The sequence below is a fragment of the Eurosta solidaginis genome, chromosome 1 (genome assembly GCF_040869045.1).
Source record: "Eurosta solidaginis isolate ZX-2024a chromosome 1, ASM4086904v1, whole genome shotgun sequence".
Lineage (NCBI taxonomy): Eukaryota > Metazoa > Arthropoda > Insecta > Diptera > Tephritidae > Eurosta > Eurosta solidaginis.
Window position 1 is genome coordinate 99622574 of NC_090319.1, and position 14277 is coordinate 99636850.

The window sequence follows — 14277 nt, forward strand, 5'->3', positions numbered from 1 at the left end:
TCCATTGTAAAGGTCTACAAGTAGGATATGTAGAAGCACGCACATACACAGCCACGCTCACCTGATAAAATGCTTGTTCTTATTCGTTTTTTGTGTGGATGCTATTTTGCACTGTTGTACTTCTTAGGTCCAAGAAAAGTGTAGTAGCTGCTAACGAAAACTGCGTAAAATTTTTATTGTAAAATTACAAAGAAATATCCTTATTTACTTTCGAACGAGCGCTTAATTACTTCTCTCTTTAAAATACATATGTTTTGGACAATTTTAATTAACAAATTGTGATACTTTAGTACCGGGGACGATTGCCAAAATACGACCAAAACCGTCGGGGGAGGTATTAATAGACGCGTTTTTGCCTCGCTTCCAATAATTCGAATACTTTTCCGCTTTTGGACTATTGATAACAGGACAAAACGCGTCTTTTCATTTTTCTTTTCGCTTTTTTGGACGGGTTATTGCAGTCGACCTCGGTTTCAAACTGTTTTTCGCGGAGAACTTTTGAACGGGTAGAAAAACTTAACTCCCGTCTTTGTATTCTTAATACTGGAATAACTACGCGTCCTCAGATAACCCAAATTGAAGACTTTTTATAATTTTCTGAAGGACCCATATGGGTGCACTTAGAATTTCCTACTAAATTCGTTCAAAAAAATTTACCATCACAGCAACCCATATCTGATATTCCGATCCCTTTTTTGTTTCCCTGTGTTGCTTTCGACGAGCAACCCGGGTAATTTTGACACTTCGTTCAGTGTCAAAACTCATGTTCCACGCAGGTTCCACTGGGTTCCACGCTAGTTTGACACTGACCGAAATGTCAAACTGCCGTGTGTTAGAAAGGGAAAGAAATTGTTTCCCTCTCATACATATCATACTTGTAAACCTGTACAATGGTAACGTCGTCGCGTTAAGTTCGTTTTACCCCATAGCTCAACCGTGTGCAAAAAATAGGACGTGATGCATGCGGTTGAGAACAAAATGGAGGATGGTGCTATCGTGCCTAAAAATTCAAAGGAATAAATAAACCACATGTGAAGTGCAAACATATATGTATAAAACCTTCGTTTTATACGCTTTTCAGTGTCAAACATGGACAATTGCTAGCGGGCAATTATTCAATATAATAAATTTAATCAGTATTATTATGTTAAAATAATAAATTTAAAACAATGCAAATTTATATATACATAAATCTATCTCGTTATGTACATACATACCGATTTGGAAATATATAATGTCACCGAGGACAAACGGAACATATAACTGTAACGAAAACGAAAAAAAAAAAACCTAACATAAATGTACAGTAATGTACATATAATCAATCCACATAAACGTGTTATAATATAAAACATTTTACGACACAAATTTTCTTATTAAAACAAAACAATTTAAAAATAAAGACTGAAATTACCAAATGGTGGACTAGTTGAGAGGTCACATATGTGCGTTACAACCATAAAGTTACATTTTGCATGTCATGTACACATAACCAGAATAAATATAAAATATAACATCTGAAAAGACGAAAATACTTTTACAAAAATGAAATAAACGAAAAATAATTACCACAATTGAATGGATCAGAGCATCTGTACATATTATATTAAAACTCACCGGATTATACAAATTACTGGATTCGAATCATACAACCATAAATCTTGGGCAAAAGTTGGAAATTTGTATGATGCGTCCTGGGCTTCTTCACATGAGCTCCAAATATTTAAAACGTAGAAAACTGATGTGATTTTTTAAAAAATAAATATAAAATATAACACCTGAAAAGACGAAAATACTTTTACAAAAATGAATTAAACGAAAAATAATTACCACAATTGAATGGACTAGAGCATCTGTACATATTATATTAAAACTCACTGGATTATACAAATTACTGGATTCGAATCATACAACCATAAAGTGATATTGGAGATTGGAAAATAGAAAAAAAAATTTTATGATACATACATACGTAAAAATATAATTCATGATGAATTGCAAATTTTGAAAAAGCACATGGCAACAAGCCATATATTTAGCAATTACAAGGAGAAAATTTGTGCTACGGGTTTTACTTTGCGACATATGTTAGCTGCTTATGCACGTCTAAATGTTGCAAGTATATTACCGTTATACGTTTGTTAACCTGGCGATATAAGAGGCAATTTAAAAGTCCTCTTGCCATTTATTGGAATTGGAACATTCAATTCCTAAAACGGGAAAAAAAAGATGAATACGGACAAATCCACAAACAAAATACACATATAAGTACTTCGACATTACGAAATACATTGTCGCGTTGTAAGCCATAGTATTTTTGCATACAACCTTTTTGACCACCAAAATACCACAGATTAAGTGTAAAATTTCACAAAAATAATAAATTTTTTCGAAAAATCACACCGAATAACTGCAATCCTTGTTTACGAATTTAGAAACAATGAGAAAGGCAAACACGAACGAGTATGAAATATAATGTCAAAACTTATATGCACATGGTTGTATTTCAATGCACGAAAAAGCTTTAAAAACGCATGAAATTGTTCAATTAAATTTGAAAAAAAAAAAAAATGTTAAAACTTTAATATAAATAAAAAACTTCGGTAATTGTGCAGTTTAGGGACCCCATCCTAAAATTGGGCCTTTTTTTTGAGTGAGGTATCAAAAGACGCGTATTGACGTCTAGATCAAGAATCTGAAAGCGGAACTTGACTTTTTTTACCCGTTCAAAAGATATTAACGAAAAACCGAAAAAAGATCCGCGGGTACTTCCGAAACAGGGGGTGGGATCCATAGTATTTTTGCGCAGAACACCTTTCTGCGTTGGCGGCCTTCGGCCGCGCTTATAAAAAATAACCCTGGGCTACGCCATGCCAAGTTCGGGTGTGTGGTATTACCGTAGCTACCGCCACGGTGATGCACAATTTTTTTTGTGGGTACACCACAACAACAACCACATGAAAATCGCCAACTTCAACTGCAAATATTTTCGGACAGATAAATTTTTCTTTTCCACCTTCGTATTATTCTTCTCGAGATTAATACGCGTCTTTTGATACCTCACTTGAAAATCTTGGCCCAACTTTAGGATGGGGCCCCTAAACTGCACTACTACCAAAGCTTCTTTTAATAACAACAAACACGCCTTATATATTCTTTATTTTTTTTGGGTTTAACTTACTCCCGCACCGTGGGTAGGGAGGTCGATTATAAATCGAATTATTTTGCCCATTCAATGAATTAAAGCGCCGTCACCAATTACGAAATTTTTCTCTATTTTATTTCTATATGTGGCGTGTAGCCATGTGTTTTTTTATTCCGTTATGTTCACTTATGTTCCGCTAGTTCACTTTTAATTATGAGAGTTTTCTCTATTTTATTGTTTTTGTATTTTTTCCAATATGTGGCGTGTTGCCATGTGTCTTTTGTTCCGTTATGCTTATTTAAACTTGTTCCGTTATTTTTTCACTTCTTTTTAATTTTATTTTCCCGTTATATGGCGTCACGCCATTCGCATACTTCCTGTTGGGAGTGCAAAAGCTTTCCCTAACTCTAGTTTAGCCAATTCATCAGAATGGTGTGCAGGTGCCACCCTTAAGCCGGAGTCATTGGTGCCGTATGTCGTATCGCTGTATCCGTATCCCTAACGTAATCAGCTGTTTATCGTTACGACGGTAAACCAAAACCCAATTGGTTGGCTACGTTACGGTTACGACCTTAGCGGCACCAATAATAGATTGCATTGATTCTCATTAAATTGGTCGAATCAGCTGTTATAAGGTTACCGATACGGTTACCGATAAAGCACCAATGTCTCCAGCTTTAGGTCCATGTTAATTTGGGCTCAACCAATTCAAGCCCAAAATTATTTGGTTGAGCCGAGGCTAGCTGTTGGGAATTCGTCTGCCCAACGACCAATTTTAATAGCGCAACACCGCAATCGATTTTTGCTGTTTATTTCGGATTTCAATTCACAGTATTGATGCTTTAAAGTCTAAGTAATATTAACATAATTAATATGATATACAATGCAGGATATTTTAACTTACTTTGGTCGCCGACTATTTCACAACTAGTGATGGTAAAATAAGCCGATTACCAAATATCAAGAAAGTACAGAGTAGTTGCCATATTAACAAATAATCGATTAAATATTTGACAACCTAGGGATATCATCCTAGCAGGGAACCGAAGTAGTAACATTCTCCCCCCCGGTATCTTGGTCGGAGGCCGAGCATACCTTTTTTTCGTTTTCATCTATCGGATGAGGCGATCGAATATCGATGATTGCAAGTTTGGCTGCCGGAAGATGGTAGTCTCCGCTGGTCGTGTGGATAATTGCACTTCTTGTTTGTCCGTCGTTTCCGGGAAATATTTGAGTGACAATATCCTTTGGCCATTGGTGGCGAGGTAGATTTTGGTCAACGATGATACACACGTCTCCTAATGCAATGGGGCGTACGCGGTCTAACCATTTTGTTCGACCTGTCAGGTCGGGTAAGAACTCCCTCACCCACCGCTTCCAGAACTGATCAGCGAGTAGTTGCGAGTATCTCCACGAATGTTTAACGTATTTATCGTGATCGCTAAATATCCCCACTGGATTATCACCGCTAGCACTGCCAAGGATAAGGTGGTTAAGAGTCAGTGCTTCTTGCTGGGCCGTGTCGAGCGAGAGATAAGTTAGGGGTCTGCAGTTGAGAATGTTCTCCACCTCAGCGAATAGTTCTGAAGGACCTCATCAGTCAACTTAGTTGTTGGTGTAACAATCTTATACATCGTGTTCTTAACAGATCTTACTAGGCGCTCCCACGCGCCTCCCATATGCGGGGATGAAGGTGGTATAAACTTCCATGCCATGTCCGTAGCTGTAAACTGGTTTTGCAGACTCATAAAATTTATCTCAGACTCGCGCAGGGTTTTGTCTGCCGCCTTCAAGTTCGTTCCATTATCGCTGAAGATCTGTTGTGGTCGGCCTCGCCTTGCAATAAAATTGCGAATCGCTAATATACAAGAGTTTGTCGTGAGGCTATAGGCAACTTCTAGATGGACGGCGCGGCTGGTGAGGCACGTAAAGATAACTCTGTAGCGCTTCTCATTCCTTCTGCCGATCGTTGTCAACATCGGCCCAAAAAAGTCAATTCCCACGTGCGTGAAAGGCCGTTGGAAGTAGTCCCATCTCGGGCGTTGATGGTTTTGCGTCTATTATTTTGCAGATCGGACATTTTGCCCTAACGCTCCTTAAGAGCCTGCGGAGGCCCGGGATTCTAAACTTCTCAAAAATGGTGTTTATAACTGTTTCGTGATTGGCGTGCCTGAACTTTCGGTTATAGCTTTCGACTATCAAGCGTGTGATATAATGATCTTTAGGGAGTACAATAGGATTTATAATTACAATATCGGCAAGGGCAGCCTTTTGGATTCGAGTTCGTTGTCGGATGACACCGTTTTCATCTAAATAAGGTGAGAACTTACGCAAACTGATTTTCTTCGGCAAAACACTTGTAGGGTTCATTTTCATCTGTAATATCTCCGCGCGAAATGCGGCATGTTGGGTTATGCTAAAGATATAGTTCTCACTCCAGCTCAGCTCTTCCATTGTCAGATTTGTAACCTTAGATATGACAGAATTTGTTTGTTTAGTGATTGGGATACGCGGTGTTTTTTGACTGCAAGCATGCAGTTTATAAATTTTTTTACATACCCAATACAGCGAAGCAATCTTTCCCACTTACTAAATCGTGTGTAGTTTACAATGCAGTCAGTGCTTGAAGTATGAATTGCTGCATGGTGCGGGGCATTTTCTTCGTCCGATCTCTCTGGTTCTTCCATATCATGTTCCTCGAGCACCTTTGGTGCAACTAGCCAAACGGGGCCCTTAAACCAATTACTAGTCATGCTAAATTCGGGTTCATGCTTCCATTTAGTGGCGATATCTGCCGCGTTGTCTTTGGACGGAATATGGCGCCAGTCTTTAACGTTCGTCAACTCCTGAATTTCCCCGACTCGGAACATTACAAACTGCTTAAAACTTCTCGGATCGCTTTTGAGCCATTGCAACACAGTTCGCGAATCAGTCCAAAAGGTTGTGGACGCAAAATTACCAAGTCATGCATGCTGATAATTGTGCGACTCAATACTGCGGCCATAAGCTCCATTCTCGGGATCGAAACAGGGCGGAGCGGAGCTACTTTGCGTTTCGAGCAAACCAAGCTTGCCGCGATCCCGCTGTCGTGTTCAGTGCGGAAGTACGCTACTGCTGCGTATGCATATTCGCTGGCGTCGGTGAATATGTGAAGTGTTATCTTGTTCCCTTGCTTGCTTGATGACCCGAAGTAGCATCGTGGAACTTGCACTTGATTAACGTTAGATAAAGCGCGTAGCCACCGAGTCCATTCGCTTTGCAGGTTAAAGTGAATCTCGTCATTCCAATCTGAGTTGCTTCGCCACACTTTCTGTAGTAGGATCTTTGCGTGTATGGTGAAAAAACTTAAAAACCCAAGGGGGGTCAAAAATGGACATAACTAGCCGCAACACCTCGCGTTTCGTTGGCATGGGATTGCCCTTCAGAACGTCGGCGTTAGTTTTGGTGGTTTTGATCGAGAATGTGAAGCAATCTTGACTAGTTTTCCACCACAGGCCGAGGACCTTATCAACTTCAAACCCTTGCTCCGTCCTGTTTCCTGCCCGGCAAAATTCCTCTTCAGAGCCTTCACTTCCAAGAGCTGCAAGGACTTGACTGCAGTTAGAAAGCCACCCCCGAATGTGAAAGTTGGCGTTACGATGAATATTACTCACTTCTTTTGCTAAGGTAACAGCTTCCCTTGTGGTATCTACAGAGTCCCGCATATCATCGACGTAGTGTCTCTCAAGTATAGATTTAGCTGCCCGCGGAAACACGTCTTGATGTTCGTATGCGTTCTTGTTTTTTACAAATTGGGCTAGTGACGGGGAGCAGCTCGCACCAAAACTCATTACCGTAAGCACGTACACTTCGGGTGCACTGGTCTTATCACAGTCCCGCCATAAGAACCTCTGAGAGTGTTGGTCTTCGGAATCTACCCCCACCCTGTGATACATTTCGCGAATATAACCACTTATCCCTATTCGACCTACGCGGAAATTGAACAATACTTTGATGAGTGGTGTTAGCAAATCAGGCCCTTTATCTAGGCATTTATTCAGAGCAAAACCCTGATATTCGGCGGCTGCGTCCCATACCAATCGCACTTTGTTTGGCTTGCTTGGGCAAGTTACCGTGAAAATAGGTAAGTACCAATTTCGGGGATGATTCATGAATATTTCAACTCGTTCCAGTTTACGCATATATCGTTTGCTTTTCATTTGTCTGATCTTTTCGTCGACTTTGGATTTTAACATCGCATCCTTCGCTAGTTTGGACTCGAAACAGTGCAAGCGTCGTAAAGCCCCCAAGTAGTTATCGGGTAGGTTATTATGCTTCCACAAGAGCTTGACTACGAAGGTGGTTTCCTTTCGTTGGACTGCCTCCTCTAACCTTGGGAACTGGTTAGGAGCAAAGCTTCCTTGCTTGTCATCCTGATGGCTTAAGTAATCGAAGTTCATTTTATCAGCTATTAGTTTGTGTAGGAATATATCGTCCTCAGTTCATGAACATGGAGCTGAAACACGCAGTCGCTATAAGTTTCAGCACCTTCTCTTGCTTGACCCAAAGCTCCAAAAATTGTCCAGCCCAATCGCGTTTTAACCGCAGCTGGTTCATGGGTTTTACCCTCTCTGTATTTCAACGGTATAGCTGCATGTACGTTGTTCAGGCCGATAATTATTCGAGGCTTTGCCCCTTGATATGAGGGAATCGGAAGGCCTCGTTGGTGTTTGAATCGCCTTTGCATTTCTTTTGCGTCGAGTGTTTGTCTTGGTAAATCTAGGCTTTGTACTGACCGCACATTTAAGAGCCGTACTTTTGTGTCGTTTTCTGCTGACGATATATTTAGATTTACTGTTTTGGAATTCTCTTCCGTTCGCATAGTTCCGTCTGTCCATTTCAGTGATAAACATGTCTCAGGCCCATCTATATCTAGTTGGTCAATTACGCTTTGTTCGATCAGAGTAGGGCCCGAGCCGTCGTCAAGGAAGGCAAACGTGGTAAGGGATTTATGTGCTCCATAAATTGTAATAGGAACGATCTTATAAAGTACACTTGAACTGCTCGCTTGCTGGCTCGCTACTAGTGTATTCTCGGGTTGTGGAGTTTCGGGTGATGCTTCGCTGTGCACTTGTTGACTCCACATTCTTTGCGCTCGCGGCAGTATTTGGGGTTATGTTGCTTTAAACAGGATCGACACAACTCGTTTTCGTGTATGTATTCCCATTTTTTATCGTAACTTGCGTTTTCGAACGTTGAACAACCTTTAACGTCGTGCTGTCAACTACGTACAGGGCACTGGGGCTCTTGACTTGGGCGCTCCTCTTGGACGTTAACCCTGTGGAGTCTACGTTTCCCCATGCCAGTTGTTGCTTGACTGGCCACCGGTATCGAAGTAATAGAACTGGCCGCTTCAGCCGATTCGTAAAGCCAGTCACTAAGAGTGGCGATCGTAACGTGCTCCTTGGATCTAGCGAACATGGCCCAGCTCAAGCGCATTTGGGCTGGAAGTTTCTCGATCAATTCTTGGACAAGCATGGGATTATTAAAATGCGCGGTTAAACCGCTCGCTTGCATGGACGCGTAATATTAACATAATTAATATGATATACAATGCAGGATATTTTAACTTACTTTGGTCGCCGACTATTTCACAACAAGTGATGGTAAAATAAGCCGATTACCAAATATCAAGAAAGTACAGAGCAGTTGCCACATTAACGAATAATCGATTAAATATTTGATAACCTAGGGATATCATCCTAGCAGGGAGCCGAAGTAGTAACACTAGCACTGCACTGCACTACCACTCCGATGAAAGGACAAGAAGGGAATTTTTTTGAGTGGACGTGCAGTGTCATCCTCAAAGTCAATTTTTCGGACTTTCTTGCGTTGAGTTGAAATTCAAACTAGGCCTCACGGTTGGCTTCTGTGCTTCCCTCGGGCGTTTTGGCGGAGTTAGGAGTTGCAATTCCTCCCTAACTTGGAGTTAGGGTGGTGTTATTGCACTCCTAGCAGGAATCAGTAAAAGAATAATTGGCATAGAGGCGCTTAAAGAAAAAACTATATACATAATGTGAAAAAACACGGCTTCAAGCCATATATTGGAAAATTGGAAATGAAAATAACGGAACAAAAAACTAATGGCAACTCGCCACATATTGAAATAAAATACAAAATTGAAAGTGAACTTACGGAACACTGAAAATAACGGAACAGTGAACATAACGGAATAAAAAAACTCATGGCAACACGCCACATATTGAAATAAAATAGAGAAAATTCTCTTAATTGGTGATGGCGCTTTAATTCATTGAATGGGCCAAATAATTCGATTTATAATCGACCTCCCTAGCCACGGTGCGGGAGTAAGTTAAACCTAAAAAAAAATAAAGAATATATAAGGCGTGTTTGTTGTTATTAAAAGAAGCTTTGGTAGTAGTGCAGTTTAGGGGCCCCATCCTAAAGTTGGGCCAAGATTTTTAAGTGAGGTATCAAAAGACGCGTATTAATCTCGAGAAGAATCATACGAAGGCGGAAAAGAAAAAATTTATCTCTGTCCGAAAATATTTGCAGTTGAAGTTGGCGATTTTCATGTGGTTGTTGTTGTGGTTGTACCCACAAAAAAAATTGTGCATCACCGTGGCGGTAGCTACGGTAATACCACACACCCGAACTTAGCATGGCGTAGCCCAGGGTAATTTTTTATAAGCGCGGCCGAAGGCCGCCAACGCAGAAAGGTGTTCTGCGCAAAAATACTATGGATCCCACCCCCTGTTTCGGAAGTACCCGCGGGTCTTTTTTCGGTTTTTCGTTAATATCTTTTGAACGGGTAAAAAAAGTCAACTTCCGCTTTCAGATTCTTGATCTAGACGTGAATACGCGTCTTTTGATGCCTCACTCAAAAAAAAAGGCCCAATTTTAGGGTGGGGCCCCTAAACTGCACAATTACCGAAGTTTTTTATTTATATTAAAGTTTTTAACATTTTTTTTTTTCAAATTTAACAATTTCATGCGTTTTTAAAGCTTTTTCGTGCATTGAAATACAACCATGTGCATATACGTTTTGACATTATATTTCATACTCGTTCGTGTTTGCCTTTCTCATTGTTTCTAAATTCGTAAACAAGGATTGCAGTTATTCGGTGTGATTCTTCGAAAAAATGTATTATTTTTGTGAAATTTTACACTTAATCTGTGGTAATGTGGTGGTCAAAAAGGTTTTTATGCAAAAATACTATGGCTTACAACGCGACAATGTATTTCGTAATGTCGAAGTACTTATATGTGTATTTTTTTTTGTGGATTTGTCCGTATTCATCTGAATACAGCTGGTTGGTTAAGATGTTTGTGAGAGCACCTTATACACCATGTGACAAGATTGTTGTAGAGTTGCTTATGTTGCCAAAAAACCAACAGTGGATGTTTTGGAGTGGATTTACATTGAATTTGTATTTTTAATAGTATTTTTATCTCTACTCTAATTGCTTCATTTTGATATTAATTATAACTTACATTCTATGGTTACATTACATTTAGATGTTTGTTTATATATATTTAAAAAAATAAATGTAAGGCGCGATAACCTCCGAGGAGATCTAAGGCCGAGCTTCTCTTCCAACTTGCGTCGTGCTCCTGGCGTTTCTATGGAGGTGCAAAATAAACATTGTTCAGACACATCATGCCTGAAGCTGCTTAAATATTGGTTGCAGTACGTGTGTCCTGTTATGAGTCTATTAATATGCTTAATTTCATATGGATCCATATGAATTTGCTTATTATTGTACCAGGGCTTCTGATACGTGTCGGAAACTATTGTTGCAAAATAGGTACCTTTGGAGATACTTATTGTTTGAAATTCGTTGTTCCATTCATTTGTTAAAATATGTTTTATTTTTATTAGAGTTTCTTGTGGTGTGAGAGCAGTATCTATAGCTGCCCCTCTTGTAGCAGCTTCTTTGGCAGCAAGATCCGCCTTCTCATTAAACAAAATTCCAACATGGCTGGGCGTCCAAATAATTTGGATTTCATCAAGGTTTGAGCTATTCAATTTATTATGAATCTCTGCAACTATGAAATTATTTGTTGTTTTCTTTTTTAGTGCATTTATTGACGATAGGCTGTCTGTGAAGATGGCCAATTTCTTACATTTTTCCATTGCTGCAATTTTTATCGCTTGTTTGATGGCTGTCAGTTCCCCAAAGGTAGATGAGTATTTATCATCGAGCCTGTATAAGTATGATAAATTTTTGTATATGTCATGTATGCTGCAGCCTGTGCTGCTTTCTGTCACAGAAGCATCCGTTGCAAGAATAAAAAAGCCTTTGTTGTATAAGTCTGTCTTTATTTCATTGTACGTAGCTTTAATTTGTTCTTTAGAATATTGATTCTTTGAGCTGTCCAGGTTCGTGCCTAATAAGTGAAGGTTACTGGTTCTATGGAATGTGATGTTTGTGTCTATTTTGTCAAAGATATCTTGAAGCTTATTGTATATGTAGCTGTAACTAGAGTTTATTTCCGGGTTGTTTTGGAGTTGAGATATGAGTGAGTCATTAATAAACCATTGTTTGGTTAGCTCCTTTTCTGTCAACCATTTAGCTCTTATTAATGGCGGTAGTTCTCCTGCCAATGCATATCTAATATGAATTGGAGTACTGGGAGGTACTCCTAAGCATCTTCTTATAGTTTCGTTAGAGATTGTTTGAAATTTTGAATTGTAGCCTTTAGGCGCATTTGCAAAGGTAGTATATCCTTACTCAGTCTTTGTTCTCACAAAGGCTTTGTAGAAGTTTAAACTATATTTTGGACTTATGCCTGCCTTGATTGTAGTTAGCTTTGATATAAGGTTTACTGCTTTCTGCACTTCTTTTTTTCTTTTGTTGACATGATATTTTATAGTGGATCTAAAATTCATAACTCTACCTAATATTTTTATTTCATCTGCCTGTTCAATTGGAGTATTCTGTATATTAAGATTGAAAGATTGTTTTTTACCAGATGTCATGTACATGAATTTTGTTTTTGAGAAATTAAATGATAGTTTAGGTGAATTACATATGTCCTGAAAATTAATGATTTTAGCTTGAAGTGTATTAAGTGCTCTTTCTTTGGTATTGTCATGACATATTATTACAAAATTATCTGCGTATTGATATAGTTGCGTGGACTCATCACTGATAGTATGTAGATATCTAGTGTATAAGTTAAATAAAATTGGTGATAGACAGCTACCTTGAGGCAGTCCATTATTTATTTTTATCGACTCTTTTCCTAAGATATAGTACCTTCTTGAAAAGAAGTTATGAATCCACGTTGTTATAGTAGGATTGGTGTGTATTTCAATTAGCATAAATTTTAGAGCTGACAGGTCTACACAGTTGTACGCATTATTACGATTTAATACGCATACAAATACATGTTGTTTCTTTCTTTTCTTATCAGCAATACAATGTGTTATTTCATTTATGCACATGACTGAAGATCGATTTTTTCTGTATACATAGCTTTTGGTTGGTATCACATTATTTGTGTCCAAATGTTGTACCAGAATTTCTTTCACTAACATGTTCACAGTCTTTGAAATGACAGAGATTAGGGCTGTTGGTCTATAGCTTGTAATATCGTCCGGGTTTTTGTTTGGTTTTAGAATAGGTACTATTTTTATTTTCCTCCAACTGTCTTTGACATTATTACTGTTTAGATGAGTCTCTAGCATTCGAGCTAGTGCTTTTTTAGCTTCCACTGGCAATTTTTTCAGCATCTCATATGTTATCCGGTCGATTCCTCCAGCTGTCGATCTTTTGTTGATAAGTATTTCATCGAATTTTTCTTGTGTGAAATTAATATAATCATCATTATCAATTTGTCTGATGAGTAAGTTGTTGTCTGTCAGATCAGTGACCTGTTCTTTTAGGAAATTTAGGTAGGGAGCATTGTTTTCTTCCGGCCAGCTACATTTTGCAAAGCTGGCATTTCCTTTTACATTGCGGACAAATTTCCATGCATTTTTGCTATGAGGATCTCGATTGAGTTCTTCAATTCTGTCTTTATAGCCTTGGCTTTTTGCCTCTTTTACAGCCTTTTTCATTTTACTTTTTCCTCTAGTGCATCATTTATATCTTCAATTCTTCCTGTGAGTCTTGCCTTTTTGGTTTTTGCAATAAGAACTCTATAAGTTTTTTTCCATCTGTTCATCCCACCATGCCCTTGGGGTGTGATTGAAATTGTTCAGATTGATTGTAGCCTTTTTGATGGCGTATTTAATAGAATTTTCTATATTTGAAGTACAGTTGGCATTAGATATTTGTGATAGTTCAGCACTAAGTTTGTTTTTGGCAACAAAGTGAAGAGGCTGTTTTCTTATATCTGCTACTTCAACTATAATAGGGTGATGGCGACTTCCTCCTATGAAGGATTGGCTGCAAGTCCAAAAAACATTTTGACTGAGATTAGAGAAACTCAAGTCCAAGACTGAGCCAGTGTTTGAGTCAGTCTTGTGTGTTATAGTGCCATCATTATGACACATAAAATTATATAAGCGAACCGTGCTTTCCAAAATTTTTCCTTTCATCGTTGTTATTGTATCACCCCATGTCAAACATCTAGCATTAAAATCACCCAGGATAACTACGTTAAAGTGTGCAGATAATTTTTCAAAAAAGCTTGGCTACTTCCTGCTGAAAAATGTTACAGTTTAAATTTGGTGGGAAATATGCTGTGCATACAGTTAAATTGGTTTGTAGACTAGTGGTTTTCATCATAAGGATGTCATACGATGTAGAATATTTAATTTTTTTAAAAAGAATATTTTTCCTGCAGCCTATGGCTACCCCTGCCGTAACCATCAGGTCTAGTTTTTTTTAATAAGTTTAATATCAATTAGTTTATGATTATTAGTGTTAATGTCATGTGAAAATATTTCTTGTAGTGCTACTATATCAATGTTATCTTTTTGGATGAAAAAGTCAATGTAATTTTTATTAGTTTTCAAGCTTTGACAGTTATATTGCAGAATGCGCATCATTTATTATGTAATTTTCTGTGCCGATTGGCGCCAGTCTTTCATTGGCATTTTTTTTTTGTACAGATTATTTAACAATTTTACAATGGGTTCCTCATAGTTTATTTGAAATTTTTGACACAAGAGTGTCTCT

At 38.5% G+C, this 14277-nt stretch overlaps 1 protein-coding gene and 1 long non-coding RNA gene across 2 annotated transcripts in view; both read left to right on the top strand.

Moving 5' to 3' along the window:
* ClpX (Caseinolytic protease chaperone subunit) overlaps positions 1-14277 on the top strand; it is a 61423-nt gene that overhangs the window by 27481 nt on the left and 19665 nt on the right. The gene's annotated exons all lie outside the window — the stretch shown is intronic.
* On the top strand, positions 10766-11459 carry LOC137236890 (uncharacterized). Its single transcript, XR_010948691.1, has 3 exons — positions 10766-10953; positions 11028-11159; positions 11226-11459. It is a non-coding gene; the product is annotated as an uncharacterized lncRNA (long non-coding RNA).